Source organism: Protomyctophum bolini (assembly GCF_963924005.1).
Source record: "Protomyctophum bolini genome assembly, chromosome: 16".
Taxonomy (NCBI): Eukaryota; Metazoa; Chordata; class Actinopteri; order Myctophiformes; family Myctophidae; genus Protomyctophum; species Protomyctophum bolini.
Genome location: NC_137877.1, coordinates 20,544,394 through 20,557,244, shown reverse-complemented (window position 1 = coordinate 20,557,244; position 12,851 = coordinate 20,544,394). Strand labels below are relative to the sequence as shown.

At 44.1% G+C, this 12,851-nt stretch overlaps 1 protein-coding gene across 1 annotated transcript in view; it reads left to right on the top strand.

Annotated features, from left to right (window-relative positions):
• map2 (microtubule-associated protein 2) overlaps nucleotides 1–12,851 on the top strand; it is a 95,268-nt gene that overhangs the window by 19,100 nt on the left and 63,317 nt on the right. The window contains 1 exon segment of the mRNA XM_080785935.1: nucleotides 6,413–6,491. The gene's annotated coding sequence lies outside the window, so the exon portion shown is untranslated.

Below are 12,851 nucleotides of genomic sequence, written 5' to 3'. Positions count from 1 at the left end.
CACCTCACACCACTGCCCTGTGACTGTGCTCTCATCACCTCACACCACTGCCCTGTGACTGTGCTCTCATCACCTCACACCACTGCCCTGTGACTGTGCTCTCATCACCTCACACCACTGCCCTGTGACTGTGCTCTCATCACCTCACACCACTGCCCTGTGACTGTGCTCTCATCACCTCACACCACTGCCCTGTGACTGTGCTCTCATCACCTCACACCACTGCCCTGTGACTGTGCTCTCATCACCTCACACCACTGCCCTGTGACTGTGCTCTCATCACCTCACACCACTGCCCTGTGACTGTGCTCTCATCACCTCACACCACTGCCCTGTGACTGTGCTCTCATCACCTCACACCACTGCCCTGTGACTGTGCTCTCATCACCTCACACCACTGCCTAATGACTCTGAACATGTCGTTAACACCTTCATATTGGTCCATGGAAATCGTAAATATCTCCACTAGGCCGAGAGAAATCCAATGCACCGTTAAAAAGATTGATCTATAGCGGAGATTGATCCCACTCTAGATTTATCACACAGCCCTCCAAGTCCTGACTTCCTCACTGCTTCTTCACCTGTGTGTGTGTGTGTGTGTGTGTGTGTGTGTGTGTGTGTGTGTGTGTGTGTGTGTGTGTGTGTGTGTGTGTGTGTGTGTGTGTGTGTGTGTGTGTGTGTGTGTGTGTGTGTGTGTGTGTGTGTGTGTGTGTGTGTGTGTGTGTGTGTGTGTGTGTGTGTGTGTGTGTGTGTGTGTGTGTGTGTGTGTGTGTGTGTGTGTGTGTGTGTGTGTGTGTGTGTGTGTGTGTGTGTGTGTGTGTGTGTGTGTGTGTGTGTGTGTGCGTGTGCGCGCGCCCTGTACTTAAATTGACAGAAATGTAAACAACACAAGGTACAGTCCGACATTTGGGCTAAAATTATTTTTTTGTGATCTGAAAATCATGATCACATCATGACTACAGTGATAATGTGTACCAATTTGAGTTAATGTTTGGACAAAATCGGTGGGAGTAGTAGTAACCAAAACTCTGGTTTTGTAAAGTAAACGCAACATGGCCGAGAACTTGTCGGGTGGAAATGGCCGAGACTTATTTCTCATTATGAAGAGTTATATGCCAAAATGTGAATGGGCCTTTTATAGCGCCACCATGAGCCCAATTTGATAAATGTAGGGTAGCATTTCTTCCCTGACCTAGTGTGTTTAAAGGCAATCAGTACATGATTTGAGGCACTTTGTACAAAACGGGCCAATCGTAGCCAAATAGGATGAAATATGAAAAATCGGACAGATCTGTCTTGATCACATGACTATAGAGATAATATAGCAATGTATGTGAGAAGCAATTTGCCTGAGTAGCACGGAGGGACAAAACATGTTGGCGGACAAAACATAGTCTCGGCCTGGCGGAGACAATAAAATGAACAGAGGCACCGTTCTCTCATTCTCTTTCTCTCTCTATCCCCCAACCCCTCTTTTCAACCCCTCTGTGTTTTCATGAGTAAAACAGTGGTTATTTAGGTGGGCTTCAGTCGAACACTTGACTGAAGGGCTCACAGCGCTACATCAGGAATTAGCTGCTTTATCCAGGCCTCGCCTCCCCAATACCAGCCACTTTTCATGTGCAGAGAGAGCCAGAGACCCAAAATGTGTCTATGATTATCAAATGAGTGTGCAAAGCCATACCTATATTAAATTGTTTATAAGGTCCTTATAAGTAAATTAATATTATGAATATATGATGACTCTTCCACAGGAGTATATTTTCCTACTCTCAATATGGTCACATATGAAGTGTGGGTCATGATAAGGTTTGCGAATACAAGCGGCCGAGAAATGATTTTCTTCGACGGGTGGCTTGCATCTCCCTTCGAGATATAGGGTGAGAAGTTCAGTCACAGGAGAGAGACTCAGAGTAGAGTCGATGCTTCTTCGTCTGTAAAGGAGCCAGCTTAGATTGTTCGGGCATCTGGTTAGGCTGCCTCTCGGGTGTCTCCCTAGGGAGGTCCTTGAGGCACATCCCACTGGGAGGAGACCCCGGGGCAGACCAAGGCGCAGTTTGGCCTTGGAACGTCTCGGGATCCCTCAGGAGGAAGTCACTAATGTTGCTCTGTAGAGGGAAGTCTTGAGCACTCTGGTGGAGCTGTTGCACCTGTTGCTGTCCGACTACGGATACGCGGTGGAAGATGGATGGATGGAAGGAGTATCATTTTTATATTTATCACACATTTTGTTATTTTCACCTATACATTTACCAGACAGTGGCCTTGTGGTTAGAGTGTCCACCCTGAAACTGGGAGGTCGAGGTTCGATCCCCGGCCGGCTCATACCAAAGACTGTAAAAACGTGACTTGGCACTCAGCATCAATGGGTTTGGATTGGGGGGCCAAATCAAATAATCAAATGATTCCCGAGCATGGCACGGCTGTGGCTCACCGCTCCAAGAGATGGGTCAAATGCGGAGAACAAATTTCACTGCGGTAACGACTTTTGACTTTGAATTTTGCGTGTGGAGATGTGTTGTTGTTCTGTAAATCAGTTTAACCACTTTAACCTGCGCGCATGTACATTGGCTGTTTCAACAGATCCAATATGCAAGCTCAAATTGATAGATTACATGGATTAATTTAATTAACTGCTAATATCAGATTATGTGGTCAGTCATTAGTAGCTTAATGTCTATTCATTCACAGATGTGAAACTGAATCCAATCCGTTTTTTACGGTTATGAATGTATGGCTACTAATGCGTGGAGTCAGCGCTCTTGTGAATAAATCCGCTTATTAATTCCTATGGGTGCTGTCTGCCTTTTAATACTGCCAGTGGTGGGAAAAAGTAGCCTACTCAAATGTTTTACTTAAATAAAAGTACAAATACTGCAATGTAGATGTACTCCATTACAAGTATACAAGACGTGATTTCATTTTATGACAATGTCTAATCAGGGATGTACCGTGCTGTGCTATGCTGTCCTGTCGTGTTTAACCGCAGGTCTGCTAGTACCTCTCTTATTAACTATTTCACTGATTTTAATGGGATGAAACACTGTGACGGAGAGCGGTGGGTGGGCGTTCTGAACCTCACACAGGGAGGGCTTTGCTCTGGGTCACGGTGGTGTCACAGAAAATACACTCACTTAGAGTTGGGACTGGGAGTGCTTGGTCTGCATTGCCAGAAGTGTCAGGTGTGATGATTGCATGCAGGGGCACAAAGCTGCCATGCTGTCCTCACCGAATGTTACTGTGAATATCTTTCCCAGGGCGAGTTAGGGTAATATGACTTCAAATCAATGTCACGATTATTTGAAACTTTTGCCTCGATTACGATTATTATAGCTCATGATGAACGATTATCGCTCAGAACATGTGACATATTGAGAGCTTGTTGGTCGGTTATTCACAAATTCACTATTGTTACACGCTACCATTATATAACAAATTATTGTATAATTCATGTGGTTATGACTAATTGATTTGGTCCATTATACAAAATGTATATATAAGAAATGTAAAAAAACAAAACAATGAACTCCCCCTTTATCATACAACAACAGCCTCAGTTCAGGTGGATCACCACCATAGAGTTATAAAGGACTGCCCCGCCCCCCCTGCTATTCATTTTGATAGAAGTTGCTCAGTGGCGTTTTGAAGCACCCAGAAGAACGCTCTACTTCACTTTTTTTCCGATTTCGATCAAAATGCTTTTTGATTGATTGATTGAAATATTTATTAACAGTTTGCAGAATTACAGTACATTTCAAGCACAAACTCAATACAAATACTGTTAACTGTGAGTGGACGACCCAATTAAGCATTACACTTGTGGAGGGTCCACCATGTTCAATTCATCAATGTTCAATGCTCAATGTTAAAGCCCAGATGCACGGGGTTTCCTCGTCATAAATCCAAGTTTTCGCCTGCAGTCATGCTTCATGTGGTGGGGGATCACGGCACTCCACCTTTAAAGTTCCAGGAGCAGTAGGGCCTTTTTTTTGAAGGGCACTAGCCCCTCCTATGCCTAGCTTTGTGTGTACCCCATAGTGATGAGTTGATTAGCTGAGCAGGGAATGTGATGTATTATGATGATGATAAGAGCGTCCCTCACTTCACACAAGTGTGATTTTTTACTATTTTGAAATCCAAAAGCCGGTCTACATATGAGCCTGTAGATTGGATATTTGAACTATTTAAACGTGTTTTTCACCATATAAAAAAGAAGTTTATCCAAAGAAGTTTAAGGATAAGGAGTATAGCTAAGATGACAGGCTTCAATCGCAGGCCATCAAGGGGATCGGCCAAGTGCAAGAACACACACGCGCTCGGATACATATGGATGTACACGACACGTACATAGTTATTACTTAATAGCGTTTTACGGTTGTTCTTAAAACTGATTGGAGTGTTTAGTGAGACTGACTTGAGACACAAGTCTACAAGCTTGTGCTTGCACGCATGCACACACACATACTGTACTGTACACATACAGTCACACACACGAGAGAGAGAGAGGGAGAGGGAGAGGGAGAGGGAAGGAGAGAGAGGATATGTGTTATCGAGCATGTGTTTGCTTATGCTATGCATGCAGGTAATGCAGCCTGGAAACCAGACGAATCTGCCTGTGCAAAAAAAATAATAATAATAGCCCTTTGCAGATTTCAGTCTTGCCCTGATCGGTTGTGATTGGATTTCCCTGGCCCCGAAGTTGTGGGGCACCGATCAGGGCCCAATATGGGACGAGGCTTTTTTTTTAAACTGCCCCTTGTAAATGCAAGTTGAGATTCCAGACTAATATCTACGCAGTAATATTGGCCATGCCAGGCTAGGTAATATGCATGCAGGTACCATAACTGTATGCATGTATTTGTATATGGCATGTGCATTTATTTGTGCATGTAGCGACTTAGTGCAAACGAAAGTACGAAACACATTTAATCTATCGTCGTATACAGTCGTATTCTAGTGTTGCTTGTACTATTCTCTTTGTGCATGGGTGTAATGTCATTGTTGTATAAATACTGTACTTAAATTTAGAAATGGCAGAAGTCGCAGATCTACAAGCTCAAATCTCGTCACTTTGTGCCGCATTTCGAGCTTGGATCTGCTACTTTTGATGCTTTTAGTGCGACGCTGTAGTGTGATTATGCAGGGCATTAATTCACCAAAAAACAAAAACGTTTTAATATGTCTACATTTCTGCCCAACAGCATGACATAGTAGAAATTGAGAAGTAGGGGATGGGCAGGGTTCGAGTTATTCCTAATTTACAGTATACTTAGTGGTGTGCTACTGTATGTGCTGGTTGGGGACTGGGGAGTGTGGAAAATGTGAGCCAGCCTGCCCTGCTGCAGGCCCATCAGCAGCAGTGGGTTGGTTTCCCAGGGACCAGGGCTCTGGACCTGGGCTCTGGACCAGGGCTCTGCGGTATCTCCTCTGCCCACATCAGTCACTTTGCTCCTGGGTGGGGTTTGGAGGACACTGCCTGCACTGTAGTGTACAGCAGTGGCTCTCAAACATTTTCATGTCAATTATCCCCAAATTGTGTATGTATTTTACTTGGCCGTGGACCCCCATCTGGAAATACTTTGTGCCAGGGATACCCTATCACAGAAGATTTGTGTTGTTAATCATTTCTAAAACTATTCCAAAATCCATATGTTTTATGATATATAGTGCTGAGTGAGCTGGGGGTGGGGGGTGTATCTCCTTTTTTGTGCACAGTAAAACCCAGAGCGTTTTGATCGTTTGTATACTAGCAGCCTGAGGTGCAGTCCTGGGAACTTGTTTCTCATTGTGGTCCATATGTATTAAATTCATCACATATCATCAAAGAAATAACAAAATAATTCATGTCATCAACAAATACAAAACACTAGGCCTGCCCTATCGGATCGGAAACTAAAAAAGTGTAGGCAACGCCTCCGTCACCCCATCACCAGGACGCGTGTGCGCACACCCCATATGGTCCCATTAAAAGTAGCATTAGACATAGATTCTTGTGAGGTTATAATTTGGGTGCACGGGTTAGACATAGTTTCCGGGTTTTGTCCTGCATTGTGTTGCATAATTTGCAGCTTGCAGGCTAACAACGGGGTATACATTAGATCCACTATTGATTTCTTACCACAAAACAATCAGTATCTCTCTCTCTCTCTCTCTCTCTCTCTCTCTCTCTCTCCCCCCCCCCCCAATATATACTGTATGATCATTATGTTCCCTCCCCTGAGCTGCTGTTCCCTGTATAGCCCATAGAGTGATAGTTTGTACTTTGTATATTTGTACATCACCATTACTGAGGTAACTGCTATTTAAAGTAAAGGAAGCCAAATCTAATCTCTCTCTCTCTCTCTCTCTCTCTCTCTCTCTCTCTCTCTCTCTCTCTGTCTCTCTCTATCTACTCCCTCTGTCTCTTCATCAGGTTGTTGCTGTTTTTCTCTCTCCCATCGTATGCTGAGTCGCTGAACACTACCGTCGCCTGAACGGTCAATATTTTCCAGGTAAGTCCCCAAGTTATTTTCCTCTCTTCTCCTGTTCTTTTCATTCATACCTCTCGCTCTTGCTCTCTCTCTCACTCGCTCTCTCCTCTCTCTCTCTCTCTCTCTCTCTCTCTCTCTCTCTCTCTGTTTCCTTGCTGTAAAATAGCTGCGTCACTGTGTCAGATTATCTGGCATACAGAGAAAACTCTTAGCACTGAAAACATGAACACTCTCTGCCATCAGTTCTTTCCATCATTCTGTCCTTGCTCTCTCTGTCGCCGGCTGGTGTTGAGGTGTGTGTGTGTGTGTGTGTGTGTGTGTGTGTGTGTGTGTGTGTGTGTGTGTGTGTGTGTGTGTGTGTGTGTGTGTGTGTGTGTGTGTGTGTGTGTGTGTGTGTGTGTGTGTGTGTGTGTGTGTGTGTGTGTGTGTGTGTGTGTGTGTGTGTGTGTGTGTGTGTGTGTGTGTGTGTGTGTGTGTGTGTGTGTGTGTGTGTGTGTGTGTGTGTGTGTGTGTGTGTGTGTGTGTGTGTGTGTGTGTGTGTGTGTGTGTGTGTGTGTGTGTGTGTGTGTGTGTGTGTGTGTGTGTGTGTGTGTGTGTGTGTGTGTGTGTGTGTGTGTGTGTGTGTGTGTGTGTGTGTGTGTTGCCTCATGACAGATGCTTGTAGCATCGTGTGTTGAAGCTTTCTGATTCCATGAGTTGAAGAGGATAAGTGTTGGACATTTACAGAACTGCGTGTTACGGCTACAACTATCGCCCCTACCAAGTGACCAGCTTCATCACACGGGTCAAATAGTGCTGTCATGATTTGAAAGAAACATGCCTGTCACTTTATCGGTGTGTGTGTGTCGTCATCTCTCCATCACTTAGAGAAGTAGCCCTGACACAGACATATTTAATTTAGAACACACACACACACACACACACACACACACACACACACACACACACACACACACACACACACACACACACACACACACATTTCGATTTCTTTATTTGAATCCACAAATTACAATTAATTTACAAGGAAACAAATATAACGGGGTTGACAGTTCATGTTCACTTAAGGATACACATGGCACCTCCTTCTCCACACAGACAAACTGCCTATAACAGCCGAAACAGAACAGTAATTTGGCAAGTTGTTTGGCTTTGTTTTTTATCATGCCAGCTATTCTTAGACCACTCATGGTCAGTTTATGCACATGGCCCAGGCTTCCGAATATCAGTATGGCAAATCTACAGCGATACCCCAAGTTTGTTATACTTCCAAGTAATGGTTGATACTTGGAATATTTATCTTGGAATGCCTGGTCCATGTACAAATCAAAGACACAGCCCACCTCCAGAATCAGGACCTCCTTGTGACTGGTGTCAACAAAGACAACATCAGGTGTATTGGGGATGTTAGCAAAGACATCGCATGCACAGCTAAACCAATCTGGTAACACTCTTGAATGTTTATACATTGCTGCACTAGATGGCACATACTTTCGAACTGCATCAGACACTAGGTCAACAATCCGGTCGTGGCGAGAAATATACAAGTTTTTGTATGCACTACATCCATTTATGTGTGCGATGGATTCTAGGTGTTGTTCAGAATCATGATGGTTTATACAGAGGAGTGTGGGTGTCGGGATACCAGATTGACAGATTGTACTTGGTTGGTAATACTTGCAGTCTTGCTTTGATGGTGAATTTTAAAACAGCTGAATCAACACAGGCCAACTTTCCCTGCAGTCGAAGGCCACGCCAATGTTCTTTGTCTGTTTCGTGCTAAGCAGCACCCTTCTTGCCGTTTCTTCCTGTAGTCTAGTGTCCGCTCCCTGGTGGGTGAGGGTAGCATTCACTACCACGCTGTTTTTTCCCCATTTTAGCTGGACTCCTGTCCGATGGCAAAGGTCGTTGAGATCTGGCCAATCAGACCAGACCCCGAAGCCCTTGGCTTGTGAGTCCGGTTTCCCAAAGTCTTTCCTCCTAAAGCCCAGGAAGTTATTTTGGTCTGCAGCAGCCAGGGGTACCTTCCTCCTGCGCAGGTCCAGTAGGAGTGATGCCCTGGCCATTTCTCTGACGGTGCCATCATCATTATTGAGCATGTGTAGTAGGTGGCTTAGCCGTGTTGCTGCATAAGTCCACTCTACATTTGGGACCCCCAGCCCCCCTTCGCCATATGAAAAGAAGAGTATGTCTCGTGTGGAGTGTGAGTTTAGGCCAACCCATTTTCTGGCCAGCTGGACAGTTCTATTTGTCATGTCTCTCAGTGCATGTTGTGGGATGTGTACATTGGCAAATAGGTGTTGTATCTTCGCCAGGGCCACTTCTCTCACAGCCTCGAGCTTCATGACTATAGGGAGGGGGGACAGATCGATCAGGTCGAGTCGACGGTGAAACTCTCTAGTGAGCTCCTCGACTTGCTCCCCCCACTCACCAGCGATGTTGAACTTATGGCCCAGGTATGGGTACGTCTCATTACGGGCGTACACCCTGATGGGTTGTCCCATAATTAGGAAGGAGGGAGGCTTGTCTTTCTTGGCCTTGTACCAACGGTTGCCGCCGCTGCGGCGTTCGTGGAGCACGGCACATTTTGTGTGGCGGAGCGCACTGATGGATCCATTTCATCCATTGGTTAAGGGCTAGAATTAGCCCTTAACCAATATCTCTCTCTCTCTCTCTCTCTCTCTCTCTCTCTCTCTCTCTCTCTCACCCAAAGACATGCCACACACACAGATGCATGACTCACACACCCATCTACACACACACTCAGGCACACCCATGTAGACACACCTCACACATTCACACAATGTTGTTAGAAACATTAACACTCGTCTTGTTAGGGGGTCCCTTGGCACAAAATATTTGGTCTGCTGCCAAATTCATATTAATTTAAAGTGTGTGTGCGTGCGTGTGGAAAAAAACCCATTGCATTATATTCATATGTCAGATATTCAGTTTTACCTCAAAATACCGGTATAATCTTGCACAGTGTTAGTACAGAGTTGGTTTTGGCAAAAGGTAAATTGCACACACACACACACACACACACTCACACACACACACACACACACACACACACACACACACACACACACACACACACACACACACACACACACACCCTGACAAGCACTTGCAATTGTAGTTGAGTGGAGGCTTTATATTTATTTTGACTCGGTTTCACAGATAAATAATATTGTGAAAATAGACGAACTACTGTACACTGTGAGGCGTTGTGAGCTTGTGGACTGCATGAACTCTAGATGCGAGGGCCGTGTATCGGCCCGAAACTCTAGCTTTTGTACAATATTGCAGAAACAAATAATCTTTCATAAATCTTCTCTTCTGGGGGTCCCTGGCATTTTCAGATGGGGGGTCCGTGGCCAAATCTGACTAATTATTCTAGATATTGCGTCCTCAAAATTTGAGGATGAAATGTGTGCACGGAATGCGTCCTCAGATATTGCACGCTGTGATTGGAAGGTATACTGGCGGAGAGCGCGTGCTACTAGAGTCACGACGTGTCAAGTAACCAAATCAAATGGCTACTTTGCATAACAACAGGTTTAACCGTTTATCTGGCCGTTCTCATGATACACAGTATGAAAGCAACACAGCAGTATGGCTCTAGTATGTACAGCTTCTGTGGTGTTCTGTTTGCACGCAACAAGAATGCCTCCATCGAAGAACAAGAGATTTGTCCAAAGCAAACCTTTTTGTTTCACTGCTGCAGCACGGTAAATAAGTTGTGTTTTATGTCATACACGACTAGGATGTCAGCTGTTCTGTGTGCATGTGTGAGGGTACAGGCTTTAGTTCCGACATACTATTGGTCCAAGTGTCAATAGACCGACAACCTTAACCTAACCATAACTGCAAGCATGGAGCAGTGCATGTTTGACCGCATGTCAGACCGTTGTTCCCGCATGTCAGATCGTTGGTCTGTCGGATTTGCGTGTACATTCCACATGCGCACCTGTAGACGCACACGCGTGCACGTAAATGCGTGTGCGGGTGCGTCCATGTGTGCGCGTGACATCATTAAAATGCAGTTCAACCGGAAAAAGTGGACAAGTACATATCATTTCGGGGGGTGCTTGATATGAAAAAGTTGGAGAACCACTGCTGTAATGTAATGTAATGTAATGGACAGGAAGGAGAGGAGAGCTACAATAGGTTGTTATTGCCAGGCAGTCACTGCAGCAGCATGAAGAGCAGTGGTGATGTAATGGTCCAGACAATGTCTCCTACGCTACGCCCCCCCTCCCCCTTTCTCTCTCTCTCTCTCTCTCTCTCTCTCTCTCTCTCTCTCTCTCTCTCTCTCTCCTGTATGTCTTTCTTCATCATTTCATACCTCGCTGTGTCTGTCACTACTAGGGGCTGTTCACGATTATGGCATTTTACTTGATGATTAATTGTTGCTTGAATAATTGTGATTGACAACGATTTAATGTGTGTCGTTGAGCATAATTGGTATACATTACGAATACAAAATACATTTCGGTTTGGCTTTCATAACTTGCATAATTGAATACATTTATACTTAAAAAAGCATGAATGATGATGATAGGTGATGATTGTGTAAGTGTGACATGCCTATCTGTCACATGCATTGCTCCCACTCTGTCTCTCTCTTTCTCTGCTACACTTTTCAATCTGCTCTCCTTGTCCTTTTATTGTCTGTGATCTCCCTCTCTCTCTCTCTCTCTCTCTCTCCAGGTGTACTGTATGCCACTGGTGCAAGTAACAGTATCAATGGAAAACGTTTTACTTCGAAATTCGGAATCGTTGATAATAAGAATCGCAATTTTTACATTAATCTATTTCTTCCAACACCCCTACTTTTTGCCACTCAAGTGTCAAAATTGGTTGTCACTTGTCATAGATGGGTTCTTCATGCGTTTCTTGTTGTGTGCTAAACGTTTTGGAAGAAGTCATTTTGGAGGAATCGTGAAAACTGAGAAGGAATAACTGCAATACGTTTTTTGATTATTATTATACTTATAATAGTGACTTTAAAGAGAGACAGAAAGGTTGAAAGGATAACATAAGTGAGTGAGTGAGTCTTATCAGCACCAAGGACTTTTTATTTTACAGATCGAAGTATACTGTATACTGTATAAGCACTCTTTCATGACATAATTACATAAATTACATGACATGTCCTCGATTCATCAGATCAACCATACCACAGATCTGCCAGAAAGCACAGTGTTGAAGAGGCATGCTGTGCTGCAGCATGGCATCCATCCCAGTGCACTTAGCATGCTGATGAATGAGTCGTGATTGAGGGGGGGAAAATCGTGTTTTTAAAGACAAAAGGGGTTGATGTTGGGTGTTAAATCTCCAGCCCCTGCTATCTGGGCCATGCTGTGCAAACCCAGCCAGAATGCTGGCATTTTGACTGACCAGTATGTGTCTCACTTGGGCTGCGACTATCAATTATGTTCTCAGTGATCATTCCTCTGAGAAGTGCGTTTATTTTTTTATTTTAAATAGCATATGAAATTGATTGGCTCAAATAACTTGCACCCCTAGGTAGAGTGGCAGTCAATCAGGAGTGCGCTGGTATCTGAAATAGGTGTGGACTAGACTTATATGAAACATGAATGCTAAACACATGAACACACGTACACATGAATGCTAAATTTGCTTATTATAAGCGACAGATGTAGCATATTTATAACACATATTTTTCTGTGCTGTCTTTGTTCAGAGATTGCATGAACTAGCGTTCCGACTGTAGATATTTTGCTTCCTGCGTTTGCGCGTCTTACTTGTGGTAAGACCCTATAGTTGGCTGTCCGGTTTCTTTTGTGGCAGTTACTGTAGTGTAGGTTCATCAACTTATGATAACTTGTTACTTGTTACTAAAATGCTAATTCTACCTCATGGCACAGTACAGTAAATTGTAGTGTCCGTAAATTCTAAAAGACAACAAAATACTCGATATTTACATGCATCGCCAGGTCTATGAAAACAATCCCCAAAGAAGCAATTAGGCTAAGTTTTACTACCAAATATTTTTAATATTTTAACAACAAAAACGTTTATGGGGTCCAGATAACATTGGAAAGACAAGCCAAAACATTAGGAAACTAAATAAATACGTTATTTAACTACGGGAAAATTCTGGCATGGCCATAGTGTTACCGGTTTTTCTGGCCGACGCAGCTTTTTCCCGTATGGGTGGAGCTTAATTTCCATCCACCAGCTGTCTAAAAACCAGGAAGAGACTCCTGCCGTGAGCGATTTCTTTAGTCGCGTCTTGTCATCTAGGTGTGGGTGTACTCGCGCAAACACTCACATGCACGCGCACGCACACACACAGCATGGTTTCCTCTGCCATTGGTGCATGAATATGTGCGTGATTTGTTAAATGTG